At 31.4% G+C, this 26,891-nt stretch overlaps 1 pseudogene; it reads right to left on the reverse strand.

The window, feature by feature from the left end:
- Positions 1 to 1,137: 1,137 nt before the first annotated feature.
- The window catches only part of LOC109108282, a 31,688-nt pseudogene continuing 5,934 nt past the window's right edge, over positions 1,138 to 26,891 (reverse strand).

Consider the following 26,891-nt stretch of genomic DNA (forward strand, 5'->3'; position numbering starts at 1 on the left):
TTTCTTCATAATTTGACTACTGTCAATTAAAATGTTGTTGTGCTGAAAGGTGACTGTGATTGATTTCATCTAACCGTCCTCAGTGCAAACATGCAAAAAACCAATGTGCCAAATCGCTCAAAAAGGCACGTTAGTGTCATTTCCAATAGAGAAAGCAATAAAAAGTGCACATCCTTACATAAGAGTCTGATTCGCTTCATCTGACATTGACCAGATAACATTTGAGTGGTTTGGCTTCAAACGGCGACCGAATCTCGTGCTGGAGATTCAATAAGAGCCAAAAAAGAAACTCTGAAAGAGTTTAGAAAAACATACTACGGCGAAAAGAAAATCACTCCCACTCCGTCTCATTCTCTCCATCGCTCTGTTCTCTCTGACACCTACTGCGTCCGCATACAGATCCGCTGTATATAGAGGGGAATATAATGCCCAGCCGCGAAAAAAAACACAGACGAACAGCTCTGACAGTCAATTGCGAAAAAAAGTCATAATTGCGAGAAAAAAGTCAATTGCGAAAAGTCATATTTGTGAGAAGTCATAATTGCAAAAAAAACAGTCAATTGAGAAAAAGTCAATTGCGAGAAAAAAGTCATAATTGTGAGAAAAAAAGTCATAATTGCAAGAAAAAAAATTATAATTGCGAGAAAAAAAGTCATAATTGCGAGAAAAAAAGTCATAATTGCGAGAAAACATTCAATTGAGAAAAAAGTCATAATTGCGAGAAAAAAAGTCATAATTGCGAGAAAACATTCAATTGAGAAAAAAGTCATAATTGCAAGAAAAAAGTCATAATTGCGAGAAAAAAAGTCATAATTGCGAGAAAAAAAAGTCATAATTGCGAGAAAACATTCAATTGAGAAAAAAGTCATAATTGCAAGAAAAAAAAGTCATAATTGCGAGAAAACATTCAATTGAGAAAAGTCATAATTGCAAGAAAAAAAAGTCATAATTGCGAGAAAACATTCAATTGAGAAAAAAGTCATAATTGCAAGAAAAAAAAGTCATAATTGCGAGAAAAAAGTCATAATTGCGAGAAAAAAGTCATAATTGCGAGAAGTCAATTGTGAAAAAAAGGCAATTGTGAGAAAAGTCATAATTGTAAGAAGAGAATTAATAATTGCAAAAAAAACGAATTGCGAAAAAGTCATAATTGCGAGAAAAAATTGATAATTGAGAAAAAATTCACAATTGCGACCAAAAAGCCAAGTGTGAGAAAATAAGTCATAATTGTATGAAGAGAAGTCATAATTGCAAAAAAAGTCAATTGCGAGAAAAAGTCATAATTGTGAAAAATATTCAACTGTGAAAAAAAGTCATATTTGCGAGAAAAAAAGTCATAATTGCGAAAAAAGCTAATTGTGAGAAAAAAAGTCATAATTGCGAAAAAAGCTAATTGTGAGAAAAAAAGTCATCGTAAAAAAAAAAGTCATAATTGCACGAAGTCATAACTGAGAAACACGTCATAATTGCAAGAAAAGAAAAGAAAAGTCATATTTGTGAGAAGTCATAATTGCAGTAAAAAAGCCAGAATTGCAAGGAAAAAAAAAAAACAGAATTGTGGCATATAAACTCAAGAAAAAAACTGCAAAAAAAATAAATAAATAGTGAGCTATAAACTCCCCAATATAAAAAGCACGAAAGACAACAGATGAAGCGTTCAAACAGATCCTGTGCATCACATTTCTTAAAAAGTGAAAAATGGAATGGTAGGCAACGTACAAAATAAAGTTATCTGTTTCTTTCAGCAACAAACACACATATAAATGCACACATACGCACACTCAGAAAAAAGTCCAGACAGTCCCTGATTCTCCAAAAGGGAAAGTGAGTTAGTGTGGGAAGACCTGAAAGCGAGCTGGAGGATTTTTGGATGCGTGAAGCAGTCTGTGCGTGGGGTCGGGGGTCACTGTGACTTGTCGTCCGAGTCGGAGGCGTTGGGCTGCTGTTCTCGGGGAATGCTGAGGCCGCTGTGACGGTCCCACAGTTTGTGGAGTTCAGTGGCTTCGCTTTCGCTGCTGGTGCCGCTGGTGCCACTGTCTCTGAAACTGGCCAGCGGCGGACGAACCTTCACACCCTTCACCGTCATCGAGCCCTCGATGGCTTTACGCAGCTGCAGCACAGACGAGAGCGGGTTAACGGACGAACGCTAGTGTCATTCAGCACAGATGCATTTTTCATTTTGTGGTAGAAATAAGCTTGCATAAAATGTTTCCTGAGCAGCAAATCAGCATATTAGAATGATTTCTGAAGATCATGAGACACTGAAGACTGGAGTAATGATGCTGAAAATACAGCTGCGCATCACAGGAATAAATTACAGTTTAACAGATACTCACATAGAAAACAGCTGTTTTACATAGTAATAATATTTCAAAATTGTTACAGTATGATCAAATAAATGCAGCCTCAGTGAGCATAAAGTGAGATGATGTTTTCAGAAGTGTGATGGGTGAACTCTCACCTCTCTCAGTGAAACTACTCCGATAAGTCTCCCGATGCTGGTGACGTAAGCGTGATCCAAACCCAGCAGAGAGAAGATGGTGTGAGTCTGTCAGAGAGACGAGAGAATCAGCATGCAAACTAATTCATTAGTTTAATAAATGTGTTTAATAATAATACATAAACTGCGTTTTTATGCACCAAAAACATCCACAGTGTTGTTTTTAGTTGACAGATTGCAAGTGGAAAACGCATACATTCTGACCACATGCATGCACACAAAACATGTATGAGGAGAGTGAATGGACTGCATTAAGCACATTCACAGCTGCCGCAGGAGTGTGTGTGTGTGTGTGTGTGTGTGTGTGTGCACCAGACTGCGCAGTGTGTGTGTGTGAGACTTCTGTGCTCTTGCCACAAGTGAGTTTGCAAATGCAGATGATAAATCCAGTGTCAGCATTTGTATGAGAGTGTGTATGTGTGTGTGTGTGTGTGTGTGTGTGTGCGCAGAACCCTTTATTAAAAGCATAAACAGAGCTGACATTCGACCGAGCTGACGCATTCAGTATATAAATCACATAACTCACACAAGCACACACACACACACTCACTCTTGTGCAGTGAAAGGTGCGCAGGTCCCGACACGCGACTGGAAGGGGCTGGGGTCATCTTGCAGTTGTTGAAGTTCGCGACCTGCTCGTGCAAAGGAGAACAGCGTGTGACTCCTCCCACTCCTCGATCTGCACTCACAGCCAGAGATGGTTTTTGACTTGTTATTGTTATTCTTTAATGTCATCTGTTTTATATTTCTGTCAATTACACGTTACACTATTTTAATCTATTCATTATAAAAAAAATTGTAAATACAGATTTCTATTAATTTCAGTTTCAATTAATGCACATTTTTTATTTTAAGTAGCCTTGCACTTAAAAATACTTTTTTAATTAATGTACATATAGAAACTCTATTTTTCGTTATTCATTTATATTATGTAGCCTAGCACTATTTATAAAAATTATAAATCTTAATAAATATTATCCAAAAGTAATAAATAACAAACTATCACTAAATATAGCAAATTTGCACTATCAAAAATAGCAAAAAAAAACAATTAAAAATAATAAATAAAAAATAATAGTAAATATAGCAATTTATAAAAAAAAAAAAAAAACAAATTAAGAAAATAATATAAAAATAAAAAAAAAATACAACTAAATATAGCAAATTTCCACTATTAATAAGTATTATGCATTAATAAAAAAAACAAAAATATCACTAAAACAAAACATAGCAAATTACATTATATATATATATATATATTTAGAATGCCATATTTTGTGCACTTTATTATTTTTATCATCATTATTACTAGCTATTTTTGTTGATATACCGTTGATGATAATAACTGATGAAATTATATTGTGCACTTTATTATTTTTATCATCATTATTACTAGCTATTTTTGTTGAAATTCCAGTTTTGTTATCTGAAGTCCATCACTTATTAAGAGAAAAAGGCTTTGCACATTTGAATTTTTCTCATTAATAACATCATAAAAACATATTTATTTAAAATTAATGTACATTTAGAATGCAATATTTTATGAAGTATGTTATAGTACCTAGTTAAGAGTCAACTAGCTGTGGGGGTGTTTCTAAAAGAACTGAGGATATAATCAATCAGTGTGATGGGTTTCCTCAATATTCACCCCCCCCCCCCCCCCCCCCCCCCCCCCCCCCCCCCCCTCCCCCCCCCCCCCCCCCCCCCCCCCCCTTTCCCCCCCCCCCCCCCCCCCCCCCCACCCCCCCCCCCCCCCCCCCCCCCCCCCCCCCCCCCCCCCCCCCTCCCCCCATTGCAAATTTTTTTCTTGCATTTCTGAGTTTATATCTCAATTCTGACTTTGCTCTCAGAACTGCGAGAAAAAAGTCTGAATTGTGAAATATAATCGTTCAACTGCAAGAACAAAACTCAGAAGTGCAAGAACAAATTCCGAATCATGAAATAAGAAGTTGCATTGACCTTTTTTATTTTATTTTATTTTATTTTATTTTTCTGTGGTGGAAACAAGCATCTGAAAAGCATCCTCGCATCTATTTTACACTCACACATGTTCAATCAACTGGACATAAAATCTAAATAAGTTCAGATTCAGGGATCAGTATAATAACTAGCAGATTATTAATGTGCATGTAAAGCTAGTTTATGAGAGATTTACACTATTACAGCTGCAGTGTCCTCACCTCGCCAAGAGTCATGTCATCCTCTGCGTCTGGATCCTCCTGAAACACACACACACCCCCACACCCACCACACACACACACAACAACCCACACCACAAAACACACACACCACACACACACAAGCACACACACACAACACACACGCTTGTTGTCACTCAGATACAGTGCTCTTGCCAGTAACATTACAATAAGAAACAGGACATGCCTGAAAACAAAAGCCCTCTCTTGTTGCTCTCCCTTCTAAAAAGACGCTGAAGTGAATCTACAGTATTCTGCTTGTCCAAATGTGTCTTTATATAGTGTGTTATCTGAGGGTGTGTTGATGATTTGTAATGTTAATATGTTGGTTGGTTTGATCGATATCTCTGAGCGCCGCTTTGGCAGTCGACAGATTCGAGTTCCTCTTCCTCCCTCTTCATCTCTCTCTTGCTAAATTTAAATCAATGAGATCACGCTTGCAGTTTCACTTTTGCTCTGTACAAGTATCACACCCCACACACACAACACACAACACCCATAACACACACACTGGGCTAATAATCTTTTGCAGCACTCTACGCAATTAATTAAAACATCCATCCATATAGTGCTGGTTTCTGTAGAAGGTGGTGTGTTGGGGAAATAGTAGTGTAATGGTTTAAAAGTCGACAAGTAAGGCCCTGCTGGCTCCACACAACCATGCACTGCTCCACTACCTGAGAAGAGACAAACACCTGATGATGTTTGACAATCGTCAAGTTTTTAAAAAACAAGAAGGCCGTGCACATTGTTCCTTTTGCTCCTGTTACTGGACAAAATTTTACTGGCGTTCCTCTCTTTTTTTAATTTTTTTGTAAAAAAGCACGTGATTAAGGTCATTTTTTGACAACAAAAATCAGCAACATATCACATAATAACTAAAATGTTAAAATACATGCGCTGAAAATCTATATTATAAAAACCCTTTTAATCCTTACAATACAGTACATAATATAACAAACTAAATAATTTAACATTTTAAATGTAGAAAAATCAAAATTTACAAAATGCTTTTTTTCATCATTTAAAAAAAACAAAAAATTTTATAGTATATTATTTAGATTACTATAGAAAAAAATAAATTTTTAATTTTATGCAGTATATTATTTAGATTACTATAGAAATTGTTGGTGCAAAAAGAATGAAAAAAAAATGCATGGCATGCTTCTCTCTTCTTAAGAGTATTTTTAAACATACTAAACTGGTCATTTTTGACAACAAAATCAGCAAAGCAGCAAGAACCAAATGATGTACAAAAATATATAAAAAAAATTAAAGAACTGAAACTTCCTGTAAAAGTTTACCTGAAATCTATTTATGAATATAATATAATATTATATATTATAATACAAAAAAGTATAATATTTAAAAAACATAACAATTGAAAAAATGCATGGCTTTCTCTCTTTTTTTTATTAATTAATTTTTAATTCTAAAGTAGCAAGAACTATATAATGCTAACTTGTAAATGTAGCTAACTAAATGTGCTAATAAAATGTTTTACTGAAATCTATTTATGAAAACACTTTTATGTTCAAATAATATAATATAATATAATATATAGTCTAAAATAGTTATAATATAAATATAACATACTATAAATATAATATAATATAAATATAACATAAATATAAATATAAATATATACAAAAAATTAATTCAAAAAAGGAAAAAATTGTTATCGTTTCTTTTTCTTTGCACTGACCCTATCGTATAATAAATAATTTTAATAAATATAATATCATATTAAATTAATAAAATAAAAATAAAATAAAAATAAAAATATTACTATAGAAATTACTTATTAAAAACAAACCAAAAAATTTGGAAAACCTTTTTATTTTATTATTATTATTATTTTTTTTTTTTGGCAAACTTATTAAACCGTATAATTTCATTTTTTAACCATTCTATATGCCATACACTGTAATTGTGGTCTTAATCTCTCTCTCTCAGTAAAAAAAACACAAATATTATCTTAGGTTTACATAATGAAATATTCGGACAGGTAAAATCAGCATCCAGTGTGGTAAACAGCATTCTTGCTACACGCAGAGAGCTGCAGGTAATGTGAAGGTCTGGCTTACCATTATGTAGCCTTGAAGAGTTCTTAGAGCACGCCTAACAAAGTGATACAAAGCACGCAAGTGCATTTCCCCATAGTGTGTGTGTGCATCACTACTGAGCATACTAGGAATCATATTTTAAGGCCAAAACAGTATCCATTTGGCAGCAAGATGTGTGGCCATTTAACAGCTGACATCTACTGTATATAAAACGTAAACTTCACACAACCTTAGCTAGGAGCTGAATCAAGATACCTAAATGCTAAGCGCAGTAAAGTGCAGCTGGCTATTTGCTAGCCTAAGAAGGGGGGCATTAAATAAATATTACAGATAAACTATTGACTTTTAAGAACGTGATAGCAAAAAAAAATTTAAATTAAATATGAATTTAAGATTATTAAAATGCTGAATTATATCTTATATAGACTATGCTAAATTCAGTCAAGCTGTGTCAAAATTAAACCTTATTGTAGATGGTTTTTGGCTTGGCTTCCTTCTTAATTCTTTAATGTCATCTGTTTATATTTCTGTCAGTTTGCACTTGCACTATTTGAAAATCTTTTCATTATAAAAAAAAAATGTAATGTAAAGTACAGATTTTTTTAATTTGTTTCCAAATTAATGCACTTTTTTTTTTTTTTTTAGAAGTAGCCTTGCACTTAAAAATACTTTTTTAATTAATGTACATATAGAAACTCTATTTTTCGTTATTCAATTAAAAAAAATAACAAATCACAATAAATAAAAATTAAATGTATTAAATATTCACTATTAGTAAATATAGCAAATTTTTTATTTAAATGAAAATGCTTAAATTTGCACTATTAATAATAGTAAATAAATGTTAAATGTAAGAATATAATAAATAATTCGTCACTATTAGTAGAAAATAGTAGCAATTTGCCACTAATAATCATAGTAATACAAAATTATATAAATATAATAGAAAATCTTCCTCTTAAGTAGACAAATGTACAAATTTCCACTATTAATAAGTATTATGCAAATATAACAAATATTCACTATTAGTAAACATAGCAAATTACATTATATATATATATATTTAGAATGCCATATTTTATGTATTCAAGACTGAACTTTCATTTCTGTAAATAAATCAATCAATATACCGTTGATGATAATAACTGATGAAATTAATATTCATCATTATTACTAGCTATTTTTGTTGAAATTCCAGTTTTGTTATCTGAAGTCCATCACTTATTAAGAGAAAAAGACTTTTCACATTAATAACATCATAAAAACATATTTATTTAAAATTAATAAACATATTTATTAAAAATTAATGCAACGTGTGTTTTTTTTTTTATTACTGTACTTTAGACGTGCAATATTTTACCGGTAAGTATGTATTAGGTCATCCTAGTTAAGAAGGGTTAGGCTCAGGCTGGGTGGTGTTTCTCTAAAGACTGGAGTCAGTGTAATGCAGAGATCTTCGTGTATGATCTGTCTTTTCGTCACCGAAGGCAGAGTTTTTGCTTCCATTCTGAGTTTATATCTCAATACTTACTGTCTTGCTCTCAGAACTGCTAGAAAAAACGTCCTGAAGTGTGAAATATAATCATCTCAAATTGCAAGAACAAAACTCAGTGAGAGTGGCAAGAACGACAATCTCGGAATCAGCGGGAAATAAGAAGTTGCATTGACCTTTTGTATTCTTAGTTCTTATTTATTTTTATTTTTTCCTTGTGGGTGGAAACAAGCAGTGCTGCATTATTGTTAGCACCACCCACTTGTCATCAGTGGTGCGTGAACTGGACAGATGATCTATTCCAGAATTCAGTAATAACTAGCGGAGATTAACTTAATGTGGCAAAGGTAAAGCTAGTTTATGAGAGGATTTTACGTGCTGTTACAGCTGCAGTGGTCCTCACCTCGCCAAGAGTCATGTCATCCTCTGCGTCTGGATCCTCCTGAAACACACACACACACACACACACACACACACACACACACACACACACACACACACACACACACACACACACACACACGCTGTCACTCAGATACAGTGCTCTGCAGTAACATTACATAAGAAACAGGACATGCCTGAAAACAAAAGCCCTCTCTTGTTGCTCTCCCTCTAAAAAGACGCTGAACTAAATCAACATTATTCTCCAAATCCAAATTTATCTATATATATATCTTAGATCTGAGTTGATGTGTGATTATTATTTGTAATGTTAATATGTTGTGTGGTTTGATCAATATCTCTGAGCGCCGCTTTGGCAGTCGACAGATTCGAGTTCCTCTTCCTCCCTCTTCATCTCTCTCTTGCTAAATTTAATCGATGAGATCAGCTTGCAGTTGCACTTTTCTCTGTACAAGTATCACACACACACATACACACACACTGGTGTATAAATCTTTGCAGCACTCTACGCATTAATAAAACATCCATCCATTAGTGCTGGTTTCTGTAGAAATGTGAGTGTAATGTAATGAGCAGACAGAAGGCCTGCGGCTCACACAACCTTTCACTGCTCCACTACCTGAGAGAGACACACCTGATGATGTTTGACAATCGTCAAAGACTTTTAAAGACGAGAAAGCCCTGCACATTTTTCCTGTTGCTCTGTTACTGGAAAAATTTGTACTGCTTTCTCTATTTTTTATTTTTTTTTAACACGTGATTAAGTCATTTTTGACAACAAAATCAGCAAACGGAAAACCAAATATAAAACAAAACTTAAAACAATACTAAAAAAAACTTTAATAAAAACAATAATAACACAATAATAAAAAAAATAAAACATAAAATAAAAAATGTAAAAAAATAAATAAAAAAAAATAAATTTAAAAATGCTTTTTTTATATTTAAAAACAAAAGTGAAAAATTGCATGACTTTCTATTTTAAATAATAAAAAACAAACTAAACTGTAGTATATTATTTAGATTACTATAGAAATTGTTGGTGCAAAATGAATGAAAAAAAATGCATGCTTCTCTCTTCTTAAGAGTATTTTTAAACATACTAAACTGGTCATTTTTGACAACAAAATCAGCAAAGCAGCAAGAACCAAATGATGTTGACTAATGTAGCTAACTAATGTTAACAAACTGAAACTTCCTGTAAAAGTTTACCCAAAATCTATTTATGAATATAATATAATATAATATATTATAATACAAAAAGTATAATATTTAAAAAACATAACAATTGAAAAAATGCATGGCTTTCTCTCTTTTTTTTTATTAATTAATTTTTAATTTAAAGTAGCAAGAACCATATAATGTTAACTAATGTAGTTAACTAATGTTAATAAATGGAACCTTATTGTACTTTTTTTTGTTTTTACCTGAAATCTATTTATGAAAACAGCTTTTACGTTTCAAAATATAGAATATAAAATTAAATACTTTAATAATATAATAAATATAATATAATATAATATAATAATGTTAAAAATTAATTTAAAAAAGGAAAAAATTATGTAAATGTTTCCAGTTTTTTTCTTTGCACTGACCATTTGTATAATAAATACTTTAATAATATAATATCATATAATTAATAAAATAAAAATAAAATAAAATATTACTATAGAAATTACTATTGAAACAAACTAAAAAAACTTGCATAATTTCATTTTTAACCATTTCCATAATTTTTTTTTTTTACAAATCTTATTAAACTTGCATAATTTCATTTTTAACCATTTCCATAAGAGTCAGCACAAAATAACTGGAAAAATTGCACTGTGGTCTCTCTCTCTCTCTCTCTCTCTCTCTCTCCTCTCTCTCTCTCTCTCTTTAAAAACAATATTTTTAAACATACATAATTTAGTCATTTTGACAGTAAAATCAGCATGAACCGAGTAATACGGATTTCTGTTGCTGTCGCAGAGCTGCATGATGAAGGTTCGGGTTTATCATTATGTAGCCTTTATGCTGTTCTTAATATACGCTCATCATGATACAAAGTACGCAAGTGCATTTCCATAGCAACTGTGTGACATCACTACTGACATACTAGAATCATATTTGCACAAACAGTCTGGATTCATTTACACAAGATGTGTGTCATTTAACAGCTGCATTCACTGACGCCATAAACGTACATCATTCACACAGAAATCTGGGTCCTTTAGTTAGAGCTTTAACTAAGATTACCTAACAATGCTGTTAATGGTAATAACAATTAAACTGGTCATTGCTAGTTCACAGCTCAGGTCCATTAAATAACATTAACAGAGATACAACTATTAACAAAAAATAAAAAATAACAAAAAATAAAAAAAAAAAATGAATTTAAAATTAAAAAATGTCTTTAAAAACAATATAACTGAATTTAAACAAAATTAAACCTTATTGTAAAGTGCTACCAAAATCTGTTTATGAAAAAACTTTTCACTTAAAAATAAGTATAATATAATTATATAGAAGCTATAATTTAATTATTGATATTGTAATATAATGTATAATATAGATATTCGATTTAATTAATTCGTATTATAATATAAAGTTAATTTCACTAAGTATAATTTCATAAATAACGTAAAAAAGTATAAAATTAACTTTTAACTAAAGAACTTATGCAGGTAAATGTAATCATAGGTTTAATGTATAATTACTGTAATGTAATCACTATTGTAGAAATTAACTAATTTACATAAAATATAATGAGATACGCATAAATAATATATCATAGGTTTAATGTATAATTACTGTAATGTAATCACTATTGTAGAAATGAGCAGCCCTGAGATTTCCTACTTAAAAACAAAATACAACAAATAATCATCATTAATTCATAATACTTTAAAACAATAAAAAACTAAAAAACAAAAAAACTGAAAAAAAAAAAAAAAAAAAAAAACTGTTAATGTTGTTACTGAGCAAGTTGGAACAGTTGCAACAATAACTAGTAATGGTAATATTTTAGATAAATTAATAATTATATTTACCAATAATTTATTATATTAATAATTTACTATTTAATATTTAGCTATTTAACGCAAACGCACTTTTACACCTTTAATCTATTATGAAGACCTAAGAAAGAAAACGTCATACAGGTTTGAAATGACATGAGGGTGAGTAAATGATGACAGAATGATCATTTTTAGGTGAACTGTCCTTTAACAATTAAAATATAAAAACCTAAACTCAGACAACAATAATAATAACATTACACAACAAAACAATTCACCCGCCCACCCCACATTCAACACACACACTAACGACCAATTTTCCAGATCTAAAAAATCATGCTGATGATTGACAGCTACTCATGCTTGGTCGCCTCCCATGTTCCACCAAGATTACTCCGTTTCTGACCTTTGAACCCTTGCAGACTGATCAAAGCAACAAAACTGTGAGTTTAAAGTTTATCAAACGATTAAAAAATATATCAAATTAATCTCTATTTGTGCATCCAGCGGTTCAGCAGGTCAAAGGTCAGAGCAGGCACAAGGAAGGCGTTTATGATATGATTACTAGCAACAACAAGAAATGACTATACCACATTATAATGACACGATGATATCGACTGTGTGACCAATGCCCGCATTTTATTTTTTATTTAATTATTTTTTCTTACCAAGACCGAAATCCTGACGCGTTTGAGCGGCCTGAAGTCAGGAGCGACTGTGTGCTCCATGATATTATTCTTCCGTAAGGAAAGGGGAGGGAGAACATAACATACACACCAAAAAACTTAATACATATCAAAAAAAATATTTCTTCAAGCCAATGCCAGAATCTTGAGGACCTGAAAAACACAGAAAACTCTCACAAAATAAAACAAAATAAAATAAAATTGCACCGTGAAAATACGACAGCAAAAATCTCTCGTCACAAAATATGCAACAAAATAAAATAAATTGAAGTTGATATATGTTTACTGTAAAGGAAATGTATTGTACTGAAAAAATAAAACAAATATTTTAGAAGACATTTTGGAATCTAAAAATGCTATGCAATCAAAGCCATATGTCTAACTAAGTTATGTTCCAAATTTGAAGTTGATATCACAAAAAAACAAAAAGTTCAATTTCCATGGTAACGCAATGTCTGATTTCAAAAGGGTTTTCACGGGATGAGTTTTGAGTGTTTAAGCTGTATATGATGTATATAAAAACAATAAAAAAAAACAACAAAGTACACAATTCAACGAAAAAATAGTACACAAATGATTACTTTGTGATATAACGTGTGATATTACTTGTGGGGATCTCGATGTTTTTCTCGTCGGCCGCGGGTAGACCGTCCCCTTCAGCCCCCGCAGGTTTGAGATGTCGTTTAGGTGAGAGGGGACGGGCCGGTGTGATCGATGACTCTTCTGTGGAGATCTACACTCACAAACATTCAAGATCACGTCTCAAAAACTGACAAAACTAAGTATAAAAAATTAAGACGAGGGAGTCAAGTAAACGTTTGCCTTCTGACCTGGAAGCGAACCTCGTGGTTGACCTTTGGACCCCCCTCCTCGCTGCTGGGAGTGCTGACGACAGACACGCGTTTCCTCTCAGCGTCCCGTATGAACTCCAGCCGCCGCTCGCGACCCACATGCTGCGAGAGGAGCACCTGCAACTGAGCGCGCTCAATAGAGCCCAGCAGGATCATAGACTCTAGAGACCAGAGACATTAATGCTTTAATTCAGCAAGGATGATTACAACTGTGACAGTAAAGAGATTTATAAGGTTTCCATTTCAAATAAATGTTGTTCTTTTGAACTTTCTGTTCATCTGTGAATCCTGAAAAATAAAATGTATCACAGTTTCCACACAAAAAGATGTAGCAGCACAAACTGTGTTCAACATTGATAATAAGCAGAAATGTTTTCTTGAGCAGCAAATCATCAATATTAGAATGATTTCTGAAGATCATGTGACACTGAAGACTGGGTTAATTGATGCTGAAAATACAGCTGTGCATCACAGAAATAAATTACACTTTAACAGAGATTCACAGAGAAAACAGCTGTTTTAGATAACAATATTTCACTATTTTTAATGTTTTTTGTTTGTTTGTTTAAATAAAAGAAATGCAGCCTTGGTGAGCAGAAGATACTTCTTTCATATATATCTATATTATATATATTATATAATTATATTCAGGTAGTTTCCAAATCAACATTCCAACTCAACATTTATACTATTCTTAAAATATTAAAATAAAAAACTAAAAATAAAAAAAAAAACAATAAAAACTAAAAATAAAAACAAAACAAACAAATAAAAAAAATTAAAAAAAAAAATGACAAAAACACAACAAAATTACTAAAATTTCAACTGAAATTACGAAAAAAATTAAAATTCTAAAAATGAAACCTAATTAAAAAAATGTTTTAATTAACTACGGAAGAGGATTAGGGACAAGCAATAATAAAAGTCATTATATTGTGAGATTAAACTCAACGTGTTTTTGAGAAAAAATAGTCTAAATAAAATGAGAATAAACTCATTCAATTTCAGGAATAAATTCATTGTTATTTTAGAGGAAAAAATTTGAAAATGTTGAGAATAAACTAAACAATTTAATGATTTTATTCTCACCACTTTTTTTTTTTTTTTTTTTTTTTTTTACTTTTTTCTTTAAAGTTAACAAGTTTAACCTCACATTATTATGATTTTAATCTTGAGGTGGTTTTATGTTTTTATTATTGCTTGGCCCTAATCTTCTTCTGTAAAAAACTATAATAGCATCTTGTTAAAATAAAATAACACACACACATATATATGTGTGTGTGTACATAATATATTTTTCAAACACATCAAATGTCTGTACCTCTCCTAATTATTATAATATTTATTAAAACGAGATTCAGTTTTTTCAGTTTTTACACACACAGCCATCAATAACAACCTTTTTAATTAGTTTGATCATATTTCCTAAAAACACTAACATTTTAGAATTTTTTATTTTTAAAGCAAATATAAATGTATTAATTACCACAAAATAAACATTTCGAAAAAGTCAAAACCAAAAAGACAAACCAACCATGTATGTGTAAATGTATCTATATGATGTCCATATAGAGCAAACGTGTGTGTTTACCTGCAGACTCCACCAGCGCCACTGTTTTTATGCTATCAAAAAAAACAAACGAAATTAACTTCACTTTAAGTTCAGATCAAATTTATGTAACGAACATTTCTGACCATGATGTCCTCCACACGAATATTATACTTCCTGCAGACAGAAAACATGAAGCCATGAGACTTGCAGGTTTTCCATATCATTTTAGAATTATTCAGACACTATTATAGTTTTCATTAATTTTTTAACTTGCTTTTGTTTTGTATTTTCCATTTTAAGTTTCTATTTTTTAAACATGTCTATAGTTTTTTATTTTTTCAGTTTTACCCTTTCTATTGTTATTTTAGTAAAAAATTGAATACATAAAGTAAATCAAGTTAAATTAAATTAAAATGAATTAGCTCCTTTTTTTACACATACTGTAATCTAGACCTTCTGTGCTAGACTTAAGCATTTGCGACATTGCAAATCAGTGTGTATTTAGTATTTAGGTTGAGACGTTATTTATATAGTTTTTATTAATATTTATAATTATAGATATATATCTATATATATAAGATAATATAATAATAGGTGAAAAATATATATATATCTATATATATCCATTGTCATTTTGGGTAAATTTTTTTTTGTAATGTCTAATATAGTTTTATTATTTTTTATTTCAGTTTGCTACGTTTTGTTTTATTTTAGGACATCAGGTTAAACGGTAATTAAAACAAGAAATGTTACCTTGGGCAGTAGCAATTAGCTAAAAATAAAATCCTGTCCACTTTTGTGTATATTTATTTATTTATGTATTATTCAGTTACCTATAATCACCCGTTAAATGTTGCCTTTATGGGTTTAAAAAAGTTTAGCAAACTATAACTATCCAGTATTGATTGATATTTTGGCAGCATTGTGTTAAAGACAGACTTTCCATTGTTTTTAATTTAAATGATTATTTTTTTGTTGGCATTCACAACATATTTTGTTCCAGTATTGATTGATATTTTGGCAGCATTGTGTTAAAAAAATAAAATTAAAAATGAATCGACAGAGAGAGAAAGAGAGAGAGAGAGAGAGTGTTTGAGAGCGAGAGAGAAGAGAGAGAGAGGAGAGTGTGCCTGTGTGTGTGTGTGGTGTGTGTGTGTGTGCGCGTGTTCACACTGCTGATAAGTGAGTTTTCCACAGATTCTAACTCAGCAAAAATCTAGCTTCCAACACACACACACACACACACACACACACACACACACACAACACAACTTCGTAAAACTCCACACACACACAAAATCTGAAACTTCGTAACCCTAAAAATCTGAAAGCATCTGAAACTAAGATTGATGTGTGTGTTGCACAGTTTGCCATTAGTCTAATGTGTTGCACAGGACACAGCATGTTAGCACAGGTGCAGTGTGTGCTGTGTGTGTGTGTGTGTGTGACTTTAGACCTTGTCCATTTACACTAATGAAGAGAAAATTGCATTTTTTTGTGTAGTGCTACTTAATAAACTGAAGGAAAAATGTATTTATTAAAAAAAAAAAAATGCAACAATAAAATAATAAATCATTTAAAAATTTTAATTGCATTAAATAAGCATTTGCCAATTGTTTTATTTCTTTAGCAACTTCAGCTGTTCAGTAATTAGTCCTGAAACCTGGAAGTGAATCGGCATTTGAGCCTCAAGTTCTTCGTTATTTTACCATCACTGAAATACTATTATTTTTGTATGAATATTTCAGTTTTTATTTTACTATTTTCTGCTTTAGTAATTTTGTTGTGTGTTTTTGTCGTTTATGTTGTTTTTAAATGGCTACATCGTTTTTTTCATTTTTATTTCAGTTTTAGGTCTAGTTATTTTAAACGAAATTAAAACTAAATATGTTGCCTTGGCTGCTAGCAAAAATAAAGTTCCCTATCTTTTATTTTATTTATATAATTTTTAAGTAACTGACATGTTTTAATGGCTTAAATTTTAGTTTCAGTTTTAGTTTTAGATTCAGATAACTATAATAACCATGGTTCCAGTGAGTTGTTCGATGTGAGGATTTAGTTTTACAAGTAAAAATACGAACCGTGGCGAATATTACTCAAGTATTAAATGAGTTACACAAACCTTAAACATGTTGTAAAATGTAAATGTTAAAAGTTACAAAAAAAAATTAATCTTAAAAGAAGAAAGTGCTGAGGAAGAAAAACAATATAAGATGTACACCTATATAGAGTGTCTTGCAAAGAATATAAGATGAACACCCCTTCAAAGCAGACTGTGCTGAGGAAGAAAAACAATATAAGATGTACACCTATATAGACAGATAGAGAGACTCACTCATGGTGGCCCCAACCGAGCTCGGGGAGGTAAGGCAGTTTCTTAATGCGGATTATGGAGTCGTAGATGGACGGCTGAAGACTCTGAGCAACGGCGTTGGCAAGAATCACAGCGATCATGATGGGCAGAATGTGACTGATCTGACCCGTCAATTCAAACACGATCACGGCTGTGGAAACCGTATGTGTGACCGCTCCGGATAACGCCGCCGCTCCTGCAGAGAGACAAAATAAAAAAAAACACATTAAAAACACTTCACATTGGTTCATTAGAAATTAATGAACCAAAGGGAAAAACAAAATACTAAAGGAACACAAACTATTGGGCCGATTCAAAAGTCATGATTTGACAAGAAGAGATATTTACCCAATTGCAATTTAGTCGCACAGATCAAAATCAATGGTGCTCAACACTGATGTAATCATTTAAACAAAAACAAAAAACATATCTACACAGTAAAAATGAAAGAAATTGATATCCACACTTCGTTTTTTTTAGTATTACTGTTTTTTATGATTCAAGATTTATTTGTTATTTACGAACTTAAATTTTCTGTGAAACATGGTCACATGGCTACTTAGATGTGCATTAAATATAATTAAATAGTATGTAAAAATGAACTGATCATATTGAACAAATTTATATATTTTTTTTTAAATTACAATTTTTTAAATACCTTTTATACATTTATAAAATGTATCAAATTATGTAAAATATTTACAAAAACGTATTTAATATTTTAAAATATAAACAATATTTAAAAATATTTCATTTTTTACATACTTTTTTTTAAATAATTAAAATATTTAATAAAAACATACACTTTTCTAAACCCTTCACTATAAACCCCACAAAACAATAAACAAAAAAATAAAAAAAAAAAAATTATAAATCAAAATCATAAATAAATACATCATAATTAAATCCAGTGGCTACTAATCATAATTAAATCCAGTGGCTACTAATCAAAGACTAACAATGAAAACAATCCACGACCTAACACAACAAAACTAAATCAATGCCTCTCAAAATCACTATGGGAACACTGAAGCAATTGCCATAAAAGGTAATCAGCTGTGATGAACGTATGTGTGTGAAGCTCTTCAGGTGTATGAGAACATCTGTCTCTTACCCACAACAGCGTATCCTCCGGGAACTATGGGATAGATGGTTCCGTTCCCTTCAACCCATATTAATGCCAAAAAACTCTGCCCACCCCCGAAACCACGCCGCCATACTTTCACCCACCAAGCGGCCAAATGCAGCACCTGAAACACACACAGGTTCACATTTTAATGAATACGTTACATAAAATATTTTTAACACGTAGGCAGTACACTACGGGAAAAACTATTGTTTTTTTCATGCACTTGCCAATTTTGAGCTTCAGGACTATTTTGCTCATATAACATGTCTTGTTTCAGAAAAGTGGACAGAAACTATCCAAAATAAGCATTTAAGTGATTATTTTATTATACTTTATCTATGTGTGTCCATTTGTTTCTCCACTTCAGCAGCACTTACATACACCAAAACTTAGAGTTTTATTCCTATCTATATTCTGAAGGTTTAAGACTTATATTATTGCACTCAAACTATTATTCACAAGTATATATCAATTAAAATAAACATATATTTAAAAGGAAGTTTTGTGAAAATGAGTTTGTTTCTCAACTTCAGCAGCAATTACATATCGAACTGTTTGTTGGTCATCATTCACAAGGTTTTATCAGCAGCACTTACATACACCAAAACTTAGAGTTTTATACTTCTCTATATTCTGAAGGTTTTTACTGAAGGGTTTGATTATCATTCACAAGGTTTTATTAAGGCACTTTGTCTATTTGCGTCTTTAGATTTCAATTACAATACGCATCTTTAAAAGTTTGTTTCTCCACTTCAGCAACATTTGCATACACCAAAACTTAGAGTTTTATTCCTCTCTATATTCTGAAGAGTTTTGTTGAGGGGTTTGCTCATATATCATTCACAATGATTTATATAACATTTTATTCCTAAAAAACATGGCGAAAATGTTTTTTTTTTTTTTTTTTTTCTGGTTGTTGACTATTTTCTGATTTATGAAGTGTTAAAAAGACAAATTCAAAATCCCTTCTGTAAAAAACTTTAACTCTAATATACCAACAAAATCAAATAAAAATTTCAAACCTGGCTTTTTCCAAAGTTCAGATTTATACTCTGGAAATGTATGTAAATTATTGCAAATTTAATTCATTTTAAACATAACATTTCAGAAAACTTGTAATACAATTGTACTGTAATTTAATGTACTGTAATTAATGAACTGCGGAAGCATTGTGATATATATCAGTTAAATATTTGACCGAATTCACCTTAAAAAAATTTTTTTAAGATAATAAACATGCAAACACTTACCAATGACGAAAACAGGCATAAAGGCTCCACATGGTACAGGAAGAGTTGTGGCTAAAGCAGACATCCAGAACTGCACAAAAGACAACAGAAACACTCATTTAAACATTAACAAAACCATTTTCGTAATATTTCATCAAAATCTAATAGCTTGCTCTACCCCTGCAACAACTTCTCTTCTTATATAACCAAGGAGAAAGGAGAAAAACAATATTAACCAATAATATCATCAGTGTTGAGGGATTTATTTACTCGATAGAATTCATTTTTCAGTAGCATGACAGGAATTTTCCAGTAACAAGCTATTTTGTGGTGTAGTGTGAAAAAATTACATTGCTGGTTATTACAGAACAATAGCAGGGACACACCTGTATGAAAGTAAAATTAAAAAACAGCTAAGACCAAAAAAAAGGGTTTAATAGTAACAGATTCAAAGATTCAAAGATAATTTACATACATATAGTATCATTTGTTTATGGCAGTGACTATGTGAGATGGGTAGCTCACGCAACAGGCCTTTCTGCGAGTCTGCAGCTGCCTGTCTCTCCACACAAAACAGCCTGGCATATGACAAACCAGAGGGGTGTGATATTCATATGTGTGCGTCACAACACATCAAAATCCCCAAATATCCGCACAGATCAGCGCTAAAATCTGTCACGCCAGTCATCTGCATGACATTTTATGCTTAGACTTTGCAATTTCCTCATCAGACTAAAACAGAAAATTAAATAAATGTCAGACATGAATGTGTAAATATAAAAATAAGCATGAAAACAACAGTTTCATGTCCACCAAAAGCTACCTTCTGACAATTTCATCCACAATCAACTATTTGGCACATTACAAGAATAAAAAGAAATTGAGAAATAAATAATAATTAAATTTAGGTTTATATAAATTATATAAATATATTCATAAATATTAATACATTTATTAAAATTCTTATAATTATAAATTCTTAATATGTTATTAAAAATTCTAAATATAATTTCTAAATTCTTATTTAGAATGATAAAGTATTGTTTATAATTAGAATTGCAAATTACAATAACAGAAAAACTAATACAACTAATAAAACTCCAAATACATTTAATAAGAAGTTTGACAAAACTTCTTTGTAAAAAGCAAGCAAAACAAAATAATAAAAGTGTGTATTTGTGTGTGTGTGTGTGTGTGTGTGTGTTTGTGTGTAGTGTGGTGTGTGTGGTACGTGTGTGTGTGTGGTGTGTGGTGTGTGTGTGTGTGGGGTGGGTGTGCGAGTGCTGAGAGAGAGAGAGAGATCTCATTAGTGAACAACACAAGAAAATATAAAGTCAGATTTCCATTCCCTCTTTTTATTTGAAGTAAATTAATATTAAGCAAATGGCATCACAAATGCACAAGTCTGAATAAATCTGGAAATAGCATTTCTGTTTATTTGATAATTAGACACATGAACACACACACATAAAGAAAGCTAAAACACACACCCACTTGTCACTTGGTATTGAATGTGAGGTGAATCCTGAAATGAACTGTGCGTAATTAGTGAAGTGGTTTTATTGGTTGATCACACAAGAGGAAGAGGAGTTAATTAAGAAAGTCACGCAGAAAAGCAAACACACACACACACACACACACACACACACACACACACACACACACACACACAGTACAATCGATGGTTCCTGAGAGAACAGAAGGGCTCCTGGTGGACGTAGAGGTGGGATTCAGTGCGAATGTTACGTAAGTGTTATGAGAATTATGTTGGAGAGTGTTTGAAAGCTGTGGGTGGATAGTGAGATCACTGCATAATATTCTCTCCTTCCTTCCTCTCGTTCGCTCTCTCCTGGCACTGAAAAACAGACAGATACGTCCAAAATCTGTGCTTCTACTACTTTCCACCCTACCACCATCCACCCAAAATCATTCCTTAAATTACTACCTCTCTATTATTATGTCTCAGATTATATATATATATATATATATATATAAACACACACACCCTGCCCACTTATATATAATGAATATTATAAAATTAAGATTGAATATATATATATATATCTATATCTTTGAAAATTAAATAAATTTTAGAATATATTTAATTTATATACTTTATATTATAAATTGCATTGCATTATATTATAAAAATTTATGTAAATAATTCAGAAATAATTAATGAATAATTTTCTAAATTCATTAATAAATTTAAATTAATTTATATATTTTTTATATTTATGATATTATATTTATTTATTTATATAGTCACACACACACACACACATATTTTTGTTAAATATATTTATATAATTTAATTTAGTTAGAAAATTTGTGCTTCTAAAAACCTGTTATGACCATTTTAAGAGTTCAACCATTTTTACTATTAGTGAGAACAGTTCAAACCTCACAAAAATAGCAAAACAAAAACACAGACTTCTATCATTTTTAAATTAATCTAATTTTAATTATAATTGAATAAGCTTAACCCAACCCATAAAAAAATTAGAAAATACAATAAATTTTAAAAAAAAACATACTACTTATCAATGGTACTTCCATCCCCGGACATCCCGAAAGCCAGGTTTTGTCAAATTTAGCTTGATTCCGGGGACAAATTACCCCACAAACATAATCAAGTTAAACAAAAACAAATAACACACAAATTACCCCATAACATCAAAACACACACACACCAGCAAAAGGACACGCAGGGCACTTGTCCCCATGGCAACACTGACGACATCACTTCCTGTGCAGTGACAGGTCTTGAACGGGTTCTGATGAGGTTGCCAGGGCAACACACTCATGCAGGTAACACACACACACACACACACACACACTTATTTTCCTCAACCAGTGACTTAAAGAGCTGGGTTTGTTTTGTTTTTTGAGGCCTTCACGATGTCATTCATTCATTCATCTGACAAGATGAAGCTGTAAATACTGGACAGATGTTGATATGCAAATGTGAATGAGCTCATGTTTTAAATAAATGCTCTGGAGGGAAAACAGTAAGTGACTGAACATTAAAAGAAAACGACAGAAAATCAAACACAGAACATAAAACTTCAACCTAATACACCAAACAAAAAAAACAAAAAAAAAAAATACACAAAATTAAATATATGCTATTATATATTTTGTTGTGTATGTTTGTGTGTGTGTGTGTGTGTGTTTATTTACCTTCATAACGATGAAGATGACGAGGATCACGAAGACGTTAGCCTGCGGATGTTTCCAGGCGGCCGAGTGAATGTCATAATTAAAGTCTTCCGTCATTCCTTGCTTCGTCCAAGTGCGATTGTCAAAAAATGAAACCAGGGTCTCCTTCTGTGTAAGCTTTATAAAAAAAAAATACATATTATAACAAGAAAATCTGGTATTTATTTTCTTAATTTAAACATAAACCTCTCAATATTTTGTTAGTTTTATGTTGAAAAAAATAAATAAATTGTTAATAGGGTATACAGGCAAGAAAAAAAAATCATGATATATAATGTACGATATAAAAAAAAATTATCATTATCCTACACCAGGATTTCCAAATTAACACTTGTGAGTTAATAAAAAGCTGATAATTAATTAATCATAAAAATGTCAAATTAAAATAATTAAAAAAAAAAAAAAAAAAAAAAAAAAAAAAAAAAACACTTACTAAAAAGAAAATTGAGATTCTATTACTCTATTTTAATAATCTTTCCAAAAAAAATTAAATTTTCAGGTTTCATTTTCATTTTGGTTATAATTTTAACAGCTTCTTTTTGGTAATGTTTTTGTCATTTTTTGTTTATATATATATATAACAATAATGATATGAACATGCATACGTGTTGTTAAATTATTTAAATCAAAAAAATTAAACAACTAAATAATTACATAGAGCTGTTTATAGTGAAATTGAACTATAATTAAAACAAAAAAAATTCACAATAAAAATGAACTTTGACAACTTTAAAGTGAATAAAAACAACACTGAACTGAACTGAGCTGAATAAATGACAGCATTATCTTATTCAGAGCTGCTTTACAGCTGAATTGTATGGAATTTAATTGAATTTGTTTCTTAATTGATGAATTGTCCAACATTAACAGTTATTTGATTGTTTATTAATATAAAGCTGCTTTGAAACAATCTATGTTGTGTTAAGCTCTATTGAAATGACGAACATTAACATGATGTGAATTTCAAGTAAACATCCTTTTTAGAGATGTTAAGATGTTTTTTTACAACAAAACAAGATAAAAACACTGATTAAGAAAGGATTAGTTGCAGTGTTGCACAAGAGTGCCGTCATACGCTGCTAATGGAGCTTTTATTGCCTCGTTCTGAGTCACTGATTAAAGAAAAACGAGATGTGTCGTGATGTGTTCTTTGTTGTGTGGTGTGTTGTTGTGTGTGTGTGTGTATGTGTGTGTGTGTTTTGTGTGTGTGTGTTTATGTGTGTGTGTGTGTGTATGTGTGTGTGTGTGTATGTGTGTATGTGTGTGTGTGTGTGTGTGTGTTATTGTGTGTGTTATGTGTGTGTGTGTGTGTGTGTGTGTGTGATGTGGTGTGTGTGTTGTGTATGTGTGTATGTGTGTGTATGTGTGTGTGTTGTGTATGTGTGTGTGTGTGTGTGTGTGTGTGTGTGTGTATTGGGTGTTGTGTGTGTGAGTAGTGAGTGTTTGAGTGTGTGATGTGTGTTGTGTGTGTTTGTGAGTGAGTGAGTGTGTGGTGTGTGTGTGTGTGTGTGTGTGTGTGTGTGTGTGTGTGTGTGTGTGTGTGTGTGTGTGTGTATGTGTGTGTGTGTGTGAGTGTGAGTGTTTGAGTGTGTGTGTGTGTGTGTGTGTGTGAGTGTGAGTGAGTGTGTGTGTGTGTGTGTGTGTGTGTGAGGTGTGTGTGTGTGGGTGTGTTTGAGTTGTGAGTGTGTGTGTGTGTGTGTGTGTGTGTGTGTTTGAGGTGAGTGAGTGAGGGGTGTGTGTGTGTGTGTGTGTGAGTGACGTGAGTGTGTGTGTGTGTGTGTGTGTGTGTTTGAGTGTGAGTGAGTGAGTGTGTGTGTGTGTGTGTGTGTGTGTGTGTGTGTTGAGTGTGAGTGAGAGTGAGGTGGTGTGTGTGTGTGTGTGTGTGTGTGTGTGTGTTTGATTTTGAGTGAGTGTGAGTGAGTGAGTGTGTGTGTGTGTGTGTGTGTGTGTGTGTGTGTGCTGGGTGAGTGAGTGAGTGTGAGTGAGGTGAGTGAGTGAGTGTGTGGTGTGGTGTGTGTGTGTGTGTGTGTGTGTGTGTGTGTGTGTGTGTGTGTGTGTGTTACCTGTCCGGCCATGAACTGCCCAAAGCCCGGAGGGAAAGAGAGTGTTGAGATCAGTACAGTCACCAGTGCAGGATACAACAGACGCCTGAAACACAATCAGACACATTAAACATGTGAATAGACCTAAATTTGCCAACAGACAACAGTGTTTGAAATTAAGTTACATGTAAAATAATATTTAAGTACTCAATTGCTTTCAGAAACCTTTGGGGGTTTTTAGATTTCAATTAAGATATTGTTTGGCCCATTTTTTTAAAAACTTTTTTTAAAGTAGTACAAAATAATATCATTTTAAGAGTTTTAGCTACATTCTTAATTAAAAAAGGGATTAAAATCATCCCAGAATATATATTTTTGTCAGTTGCAGAGAAACTCAGAAAGTACACATCTGTGTTATTTCAGTATCATTGAGACAGGATTGTGATTAGTTTTTATTTTTTTATTTTCCATTTTTATTTTAAATTTAGTTTTAGCAATTTTGTTGTGTTTTGTATTTTTTTAAACACATCTAATTTTAGTGAAGTTTTTTAGTTTTTTAGTTTAGTCAAATTTTTAGTTTTTGCTTAAAACAAGAAAACAAATCTGCTAATGGGGTAAGAAAAATTATCTAGTTTTCCCTTAAGAATTATTAAGAATTAAGATTATTTTTCTTACACCATTGGGAAATATATTTTTTTTGTTTTAAGCAAAAACTAACAAAATTTTGATTATTTTTCAGAAAACAAGACTTAATATCTTATAAGTCAATTTGCTTCTCAAGTAAATTTATTTTGATTAAAGAATGTTTATATATTTATACTAAAAAAAAAATACAAAAACAGTAAGAAAATATTTTTTTTGCAGTGTATAAGTTTAAATAAAAATGAGAAATATTTCTCAATAAATAAAATAAATGTACAATTTTATTTATTCAGTTAATCTTTCTTTTACTTCAAGTAAAAAAAAAAATTTCATTTTAATTTAACTATAACAATTATAAATCTAACAACAACTACCTCCACAAGAAACAACTTAATAATATTCTTCTTTCTCCGCATAAACTGCACAATAAGCCTGTTTAAATACACAAATAAGGCGCCACCAAACCCGCTGGCGATTCTGCAGAGAGAGTGACATCATGCATATTTATTATGAGTGGGATAAAAACGCTCATGAATAAATTATTCATGATACAGTTCATTAGATGATTTTGTTTGTTCTCTCATCAAATATCTGCTGGGTACAAAGTGTCTAAAATAAATTAACTGGAGACGTTTATTATATGAGCAAGCAATAAAATAAACTACAACAGAAATATATTGCAAGCAACAGAAGAAGTTAATCAAGATTTTTTTCAATGCAAACAATAATTTGTCTCGTTTTCAAATAAAAAATATCTTAATATCCTTAAAAAAAGATACTTTGCCTGGAAAAGGGGACATTTTAACTGGAAACCAAGACAAATACATTAAGAAAAAGATTTTTACACTGGTGAGAGGTGTTACACGACAAATGCAAAGAAACCAGAGGAAAATAAACAAAGCAGAACTGACCCGATCACAGCAAAAGCTGGAAGCTCTTGGAGGTCAAATGGGAAGTCCAGTCTGAAGCGCGTTTTAAAGAGAGCTGTGATCGTCTCTGAGAGAGAGAGAAGGGATTCCTTTAACTCTCAACATACACATCATGTGTTTTCTAAAGCGTATTAATGCACACAGACCTTCATCTCTGTTCCACACGGCCAGAACTCTGAAGATAAAGGCACTAAACGTAGCAGCAAAGAACACACCACATAATTTCCAAACTCTAAAGAAAAACGTGGAGGTGACCTCGATAAATAAAAAACACAAAATAAATAAAAAAAAAAAAATATCATAATAAAAAAAATCAACAATTTGTTTTTCAAATTTAAAAATGTTCTGCATTTTCAAAAACTTTAAAAAAAATTTATGTTTATAATACGGAAATTTTCTAAGTGTATTCAAAATACAGACTATTTAAATCTTTTCAATTTATAGAAATTTTCAAGGTTTATTTTCAAATTTAGAAATTTTCTGTTTTTTTTATATATAAATTTTCTAAGTGTATTTAAATAAAGACATTTACATTTTTTTATTTTTTTATTTTCAAATTTAGAAAAAAAAAATTCAAACCTAAATATGTATTTTAAAAG

This window comes from Cyprinus carpio, chromosome A15, assembly GCF_018340385.1.
Source record: "Cyprinus carpio isolate SPL01 chromosome A15, ASM1834038v1, whole genome shotgun sequence".
NCBI lineage: Eukaryota > Metazoa > Chordata > Actinopteri > Cypriniformes > Cyprinidae > Cyprinus > Cyprinus carpio.